The sequence below is a fragment of the Diabrotica virgifera genome, chromosome 10, assembly GCF_917563875.1.
Source record: "Diabrotica virgifera virgifera chromosome 10, PGI_DIABVI_V3a".
Classification (NCBI taxonomy): Eukaryota; Metazoa; Arthropoda; class Insecta; order Coleoptera; family Chrysomelidae; genus Diabrotica; species Diabrotica virgifera.
The window spans coordinates 130094110-130103078 of NC_065452.1; positions in this window are offsets into that span (position 1 = coordinate 130094110).

Below are 8969 nucleotides of genomic sequence, written 5' to 3' on the forward strand. Positions count from 1 at the left end.
ATTGTTCTTAAGTATGTATATCTGTCCACCTTTTGAACGAGTTGATCCCTAATCCTTAATGTCTCTTGGTGTTGTGTCTTTGCTTTGGTCATGAATTTCGTCTTTTTGACATTTAAAGTCGGTCTCTTCAACCGACTCTGTGATTACTAACATATATCATCGTCGTATCGGATGTTGTTTATAGGTTCTCCATTGACTTTAATTCCACTTGATATTTCCTTTTAGTGTAGTGCTTTTGAACTATCTCCTATTGTAAATTTAAACCACTATAATGAACTAAGCAATGCACTTGTTAATGCTCCAGCAGAAATTAGAAGTCTGAAGGGGCAGTGGCCTGAAGATCTGGTTAGATCTGCAATTGTTTTGAAGTATTTCCATTTTGGAAAAATATTCCGTTTATATATTTAGTAAAAATTTTTCTATAATTTTGCTATACAAAGAATTTGGTCTAATATTACTAACATTGTCAAATTTTTTTAATATTCACAAAACAAAAATTGTTCTATTCACAAACATCATTGATGAGAACACGACGATTTTTGGTGAATTACTTCTATGTATAAAATAAATAAATTTATTTTAGAAACAGGTAAAATACTTGAACAGTGATTGCCCACACGATTCAGTTTAACATTGCACAGTCATGAGTTTTATATACGTCACAAAAAAACTACTTATTTACATATGGACAGACGTTATCCCAATTTTTTATCTAAATGTAGCGGTTATCACGTTCGCTCCCTCAGAAATTCCTCCGCATACACGTCTATGGCTCTTGAATTATATTAAAAGGGCGCTTTGCATCGCTCGCTTCTGTCACGAAGCAAAGCGACGCAAAATAATTCAAGAGTCATAGGCGTGTACGGAGGAATTTTTGAGGGAGCGAGCGTGATAATCTCTATATACAGTGCTCGGAAACACAAATGTATCTGTGACACTCCGTATGATATAGTAGCAAAATATTGGTTATATGTCTATTAGGCCGCACCTACATTGGATCCGTATTTCTCCGATCCGACGTCGGATTAAAAAATAAAAAAATAATAAATAAAATAGTATTAAATTGGGGGGGGGGGGGGGCTACATTTGATCCGTTTTTCTCCGATCCGATCCGATATCAACCGACGTCGAACTGCTTCTCTGCTGTAGTTTCTCCTATCAACGGATCAAATGTAGGTACATAACTGAAATCATTAGCCGTTTGCGTCTGAGTTTAGCGAACCGACTATACAGCCATTTAATACCATGAGTTTGTTTTCAAACCGACGTCCGATCGGATCGGATCGGAGAAATACGGATCCAATGTAGGTGCGGCCTTAGATAGATCAGCGATTTAAAATTTTATATTTTCAACGTTGCCAGATCTCCAGTTCCTGAGATATACGGATAATATGCGTATATTTAAATAAGACTACTCATATATTTCACAATATTCTGTTACAGTTTTTTACTGCCGATGCGGCATATATCCTGTTAATGGCCAATATTGACCACTAATATGTAGAAATTGGTAAAAACATTTTTATTTTGTAATTAATATTGATGTATAAACAGAAAGCACCTAAAGAAAAAAATTAAAGGTGGTGATCAATATGTCTTTGGAAACAGAAATCCATTCTGAATGATAATTTATCCAAGACTTACCTAACCGTTTCTGGAGAAATTAGTGCCATCTCTTCTGTAATTCTATCTTCAAGTTCTTGGATAGTATGTGACGTACATGCACTTTGCTTTTTTTTAAATAACCCCATAAAAAATAATCTAGAGGTGTCAAATCCATGGATCTTGCTGGTCATTCGCTAGCTCAACTTCTTTCAATTCAATGATTTTGTAATGTATTGTCGAGAAATTCACGAACGCCTCGAAGATAATGGGGAGGTGCCCCTGTTGAGATGTATCAAAAAATAAGTATTTTAATACATGTAGCGCCATCGGTTGATAACCAATGTAAACATATTGTATTGTATTGTAAGTTGCCGGAGTGACATATTGAAATAAAATAGTCGTTAATATTGAACAGAACATGGCGTGTCCCATTTCTAAGTACCCCAGATAATCCTTCCTTCCACATTAATTTCAAGAGGTTATGGGCCTAGTTAACGAGTTTTAAGGAAGTTTTAACCTGAAGGAATAAGTTGAAGGTTTTTCTGGTAACGTTGTCACGTCGGGTCAAGTGAAAAGTGAGTTAGCAGTTTGTTCGTTGTTCGTAGACAGAAAATGACGGCGGCTAATTATTTAGTAAGTGTTCCAAAGTTAATGGGTCGTGAGAATTACGATGACTGGTCGTTTGCAATCGAAAACGTGTTTGTGCTCGATGGACTATGTGATTGCCTGGTACAGGGCGGGAAAAAAGATGAAGACAAGCAAAAGAAAGCGAGAGCAAAACTTTGTTTGTGCATCGATCCATCCATTTATGTACATATTCGCGAGGAAAAAACAGCGTTGGATGTGTGGACAGCACTCAAAAAACTGTATGGTGAGAAAACTTTTACGCGAAAGATTGATTTACTTAGGACTCTCATAAATATACGACTGGATAATTGTGATAGTATGGAACAGTATATAGGGCAGATGATTGAAACAGCCCAGAAATTAACTCGGAGTGGATTCGAAATTACTAGTGAATGGGTGGGTCGGTTCGTTGTTACTCGCGGGATTGCCGAATAGATTCACTCCAATGGTAATGGCTCTGGAACACTCGGGCATTAAAATAACAGCAGATTCAATAAAATCCAAGTTAATCGATATGCAGAAATATTGTAACGGTAGGAACACAGACAGTGAAAAATCTACTGGTAGTGTTTTTGTAAGTCAAAGTCAAGGCAAGTTCCGAAAACATCCCAAAGAGGGCGGTGGTAGTTCCAAAAACAATGACAGAAATGACAATCATAACAAAAACAAAGAACATGTGATTTGCTATGGATGTCAACAGGTAGGCCATTACAAAAACAAGTGCCCAATTTTAAAACGGGAGTTTGAGAATTTTCGAAAACAGCAGAGAAAACCGGAAGATAAAAGTGCCTTTAGTGCGGTCTTTTTAAATGGTGGATTTAATAATAGTGATTGGTACATTGACTCTGGAGCAAGTGTGCATCTAACGTCAAGAAATGACTGGATAAAGAATGCATCCCAGGATATGGAGCTCAAAGAAATTTTAGTAGCCAACAATGAAAAGATGTCTGTGTTGTGTACCGGAGAAGTAGAGTTAACTACAGTAAGTAGCAAGCAAAACTTTGACATTGTAGTTAAAAACGTTCACTGTGTACCAAATATTACAACCAATTTACTGTCAGTTAGCCAGTTGATTTTAAATGGTAACAAGGTTGTTTCTAACCAGAAAGGTTGTGAGATTTTTAATAGTAAAGGTACAAGTGTGGCTACAGCTGATTTAATAAATCAAGTTTATAGACTTAATTTTGTCAAGTCTCAGCCAGTGGCATTCTCTACGTATGCTCAAGATGGTTGTGATTTGTGCCATAGACGTTTCGGTCATATCAACTTTAGAGACTTGGGTATAATGAGGGACGGGGCAGTTGCAGGCTTGGACTATAAAGAGCGGACAAGTTTGCATAATCTGTGTCAGGTGTGCTGTGAGGGAAAGCAGACTCGGTTACCGTTCAAGAGTAGTAGAAATAGTGCTACAGAACTACTCGAAGTTGTGCATGGTGATTTGTGTGGTTCCATGGAGGTGATGTCCATCGGAGGATCCAGATATTTTTTGGTTCTTGAAGATGACCTGAGTAAGATGGTTTTTGTTTATTTTTTAAAACACAAAAGTGAAGCTCTAGATGGGTTTAAGGAATTTAAATTACTAGTTGAGAACCAAAAAGGGCACAAAATCAAATGTTTTAGGTCTGACAACGGAGGAGAATTTTGTAGTGCTGACTTTGAATCTTTTTTAAGAATTTTTTAAGAATGGTATAACACATCAAAAAAAATCCTTACACCCCAGAGCAGAATGGTACTTCGGAGAGAATGGACCGTACGCTGGTGGAGAAGGCGAGGTGCTTGTTGTTCGATGCAGATTTTCCTAAACAGTTTTGGGCTGAAGCCATCAATACGGCTGCTTACTTAAGAAATAGGTCTGTGGTCAGAGGTCTTAAGGGTAGAACACCATATGAACTATTCTATAATAAAAAGCCAGATGTGAGTCATGTTCGAATCTTTGGTAGTGAGACAATGGTGCACGTACCCAAAGAAAAAAGACAGAAGTTTGACAAAAAGGCAGAGAAGATGTTGTTGGTTGGTTATGGTCAAAATGTGAAGGGCTATAGGCTCTATGATCCCATTAAGGAGAGTGTAATTACCAGTAGAGATGTGGTCATTAATAAAAAACCAAAGCTGCTTAAAAACTTTAATTTTTTAGAATCACCAAGCAATGAGATTGCGTTGACAGAGGTATTACCTCAAGTGGGGGATCCAGACCAAGGTAAATTCCCAGATAGTCTCTCAGATGAGGAAGAAAACCATAATATTTTGGATGATGACCTCAGAGACGAGTCAAATGACCCAGAGTATGTTCCAGATAAAGTGATCACACCAGAAATACCAAGTATCTCAAGACGATCCGATAGAACGAAGAAGCCCAAGGTCTTCAAGGACTATGTGACATTTCAATGTCATAAACAGCAGAAAGTAGATCTAGAAGAAATTCCATCCAGTGTGTCAGAAGCTCTATCAGACCAGATTCGGACAGATGGAAGAGGGCCATGGATGAAGAGATGCAGTCTTTTGCAGATAGTGATGCATGTGAGTTGGTCGATACTCCAAAAAGTGGAACTTTAGTTGAGTGTAAGTGGGTTTTTTTAAAACCAAAGTTGATTGTGATGATCGGGTGTGTTATCGGGCTCGCTTAGTGGCTAAGGGATACACTCAACGTGAAGGTGTGGATTATGAGGAGACACTTTCTCCTATAATAAGGTATTCAACTTTACGATTGTTATTAGCCTTATCTGTAAAGTTCGATTTAGATGTTATTCACTTGGACGTGAAGACAGCTTTTTTAAATGGTGACTTGCAAGAAACAGTATTCATGCGTCAACCAGAAGGTTATATTTTTAAAGGCAATGAAAATAAAGTTTGTCATTTAAAAAAGGCCATTTATGGATTAAAGCAGTCTTCTCGAGCCTTGTATCAAAAAGTGAATGAAATTTTGATTGGCCTAGCATTTAATAAATCAGATTATGAATCATGTGTCTATATTAAGAAAATTGATAAGAGCTTAGTTGTAGTGGCTCTATATGTGGATGATTTTATTATTTTTAGTAATGATAAAGCCCAAACTGATTTATTAAAGGCAGAATTATGTTCAAAATTTAAAATTAAAGACTTGGGTCAGTTAAAATTGTGTCTTGGTATGAAAATTCATAGGGATAAAGATACTATTAGATTAGACCAGAGTGCTTATATTGCAAACTTATTAAGAAAGTTTAATATGGACCAGTGCAATGTTGTGAGCTCACCGATAGATAGTTTTGATTTTGGAGAAAGTAGTTGCAAAGAGAAAATTGAAAATCCTTTATATCAAAAGTTAATTGGTAGTTTAATGTTTTTAGCAGTTTTGACAAGGCTAGACATTGCATATAGTGTAAGTTTTCTAAGTCAATTTAATAAAAGTCATAATGAGTATCATTGGAAATGTGCTAAAAAGATATTGAGGTATTTAAAGGGGACTAAAGATATTTGTTTGACATATAAAAGGGATGATTTAGATTTAACAGGATTTGTTGATGCTGATTGGGCCTCAAATAAGTTAGATAGAATATATTACACAGGTTTTGCTTTTAAACTTTCGGGTGGTGCAATTTCTTGGAAGAGTGTTAAACAGAAGTCAGTGGCTCTTTCTAGCACTGAAGCAGAGTATGTAGCTTTAGGGGAGGCTACTAGGAAGCCATTTATTTGAGAAATTTGTTGTCGGAAATTCAAGGAACACTGGAATCAGTTGTTTTGTATAATGACAATCAAGCGGCTCAGAAGTTATGTATGAATCCAGTATTCCATGAAAAAACAAAACATATTGACATCCGTCACCATTTTATCAGAGAGGCTGTTCAAAATAATGTTGTTGAATTAAAGTATTTATGTACTGATGAAATGTTGGCTGACATCCTTACTAAAGGGTTGAAGAATGTTAAAAATTCTAAATTTGGGCTAGGTTTAGGTTTGAAGGTTTAGATTTTTTGATAAGTGGGGGTGTTGAGATGTATCAAAAAATAAGTATTTTAATACATGTAGCGCCATCGGTTGATAACCAATGTAAACATATTGTATTGTATTGTAAGTTGCCGGAATGACATATTGAAATAAAATAGTTATTGAACAGAACATGGCGTGTCTCATTTCTAAGTACCCCAGATAATCCTTCCTTCCACATTAATTTCAAGAGCCCCATCTAGGTAAAACCAATTTGATCTATTCACGAGATGGGGATTTATATCAACAGGAAAGAGTCTGGCTAATTCTGGAATTAACTCAATGTCAAATACCATTGTATATTAGTATGATTTTAATACTGGTTAAACCTATTTTCAAAAAACTATCACAACGTATCTACTGACAGTAAATCACGACTTTTACAGCTTAGATCTTAATCTGTCCATTAGCAAATAAGCTTTTTCGTGGTGAAATACCCTGTACTGATCAACACTAGCTTTTATAAAATTCTCAAAAGTCTAAAACTATTGCTAAAAACTAGAAATGTGCTGGAAATCCGCATGAGACAAAATAGGTTAACATACAGACAAGGAAAGGAGACTTTGGCCACCAATGGCCATACAAATAAGTTGATGAGGATGATATTTATTGATTTCAATTTTATACAGACTGTTCAGTTTAAAATTAGATATAGACGCTATAAATGGCAACATCGTCTAGTATGAATCGACCGTCGTACAACCGTGGCGTATGAATGAGCCGGACCCCCCTTCCCACCAAGACGATAAACAGTGTATGTTTTTAATTCGCGCCGATTCTTTCAGTCATTTGTCATTCTACAAAAAGTGTTGCCGATTTTAGCGCTTCCTTCAATTGGATATATCTAATCCAAGACTGAACAGTCTGTATCACATAAAACTTGAATGAAACTCAGAATGAAAATTAGATTTAAAAACTGCAGTTGTTAGATCTTAGATTCGATTGTAGCTAGAGTTGATCCATTGGTATGTAGAACCAGTCAATATTTTAGTCGTATGGAAATGTGTTACCAGTAATCGCTTGCTCTGGCTTAAAATTCATGACTTTGGCATGGTAGACACTATATAACATTGTTATAAATCTATAGAAAACTATTATATCATCTCTTCCTAAGGGTATAAAATATAATATAAGCATTGCAGAAGGCTTCGAAATCGACTAGAATAACACATGATACACTTACTATACAAACATGCTCAATAAATCATAGGAGGCCCATTATTGCCTATTATTACCTTAAAAAAATGTTTTTATAACATCTAATATGCTGCAAATCTTCTAAAAATCTTGGGAGTGATACACTCTGATATATGTATGACCCTTATAATATTATAATATATGCAATGGGCCCTCCTACACAAGCACCCAAACTAGAAATAATAAAAAATAGTAGGTATATTCAAGATTCCATTTATACTTCATTGTGGCTTAAAATTTAAAGAAATTTGCCATTGTTCTTTAATCCGTTATTATAATCTTAACCGTATGTCTGGGTTAAGAAATATTTGTCATGGACCAAATTCCCATCTTTTGTACTTCCTTTTTGGTACCTCCTTGATTTTTCTTTTTAAAAAATAAACTATACTCTACTTTGCTCCAACATACTGAGTGGTTCTTTTCAAGAAAAAAGTGACAAGAATCACTTCTGTTTAATACATATTTAGGTGTCTAAAAGATTAGTAGCATTTTAAAATCACAGAGAGTTAGTTTTAACCTTACCTTTGGAGCAACCCACATGTATATATATTTACGAAACTATCGAGCAGCCTTGTGGACAACACGTACGTCCCTTTCAAGGCTACACAAAAACAGAGAAGATAACATATTGTTTATAAGAATAAATCAGATAGTCCCAAAAGCATAGATATAGATAGAGGAACAAGGCAGATGATTCCAGAAATGATGACAGCTGACATATGACAGTCACACCAGAAAGATAGAAGAATTAGGATAATAGAGGAATGAGTAGAAATCACACTTAAGGAAGAAACACAAATTAAAGGAAGAAAAAACTTCAGGACCAAACTGGGAGAGACAGAAGGTCGATTAGACTAGAAAAAAATATCTAAAGAAGAACAACGACTACAACAATGTTGCAAAGATCAACAAATACTTAATATAAGAGAAAGACAAGACAACAGAGGAAATATTTTTGGCAAATACTCATAAATTATGGACTATGCAGATGATCTAGACCTAATTATTCATACAACAGGCAAGCTAGAAAAAATATATACCACTTTCTCAAATGCCTCAAAATATATCCTTTTCTTCTTCTTCTTCTTCTTCTTTATAAGCAATTCTGCTTGTTCCTTGGCGGATTGATACCTATATGGAAGGTTGTCACTCCATCTTTTGCGTGGTTGACCGATACTTCTTCTTATGTCTTCGCTCCTCTTTCGATCTTTCAGTGTATTTCCTGCAATTCTTCTCAGTAGTCTCATCTCTGCTGCTGTTTCCAATAGTTTTTGTGTTGTGGCTGTATCGGGTCTTGTTTCTGATGCGTTTGTCATTATTGGTCTTACACTGGCTTTATAAATTCTTGATTTTATTATTAAGGTATCCTGCCAGTCTAGTTGCTTTTTGTATTTCATCTCTCACCTATTTTTCAACATATTACTATTGCTTCAGCTTTCTGAGATGAAATTGTCATATTAATTCTTTGCTCTCATATTCAGAGTATTCGTATTTCTTTGTTTTCCATTATGTATCTTCTTCCGTTGTTGATACTTTTGATAATTTTATCCATGATTAAATTGAAAAGCATAGGGCTCAAT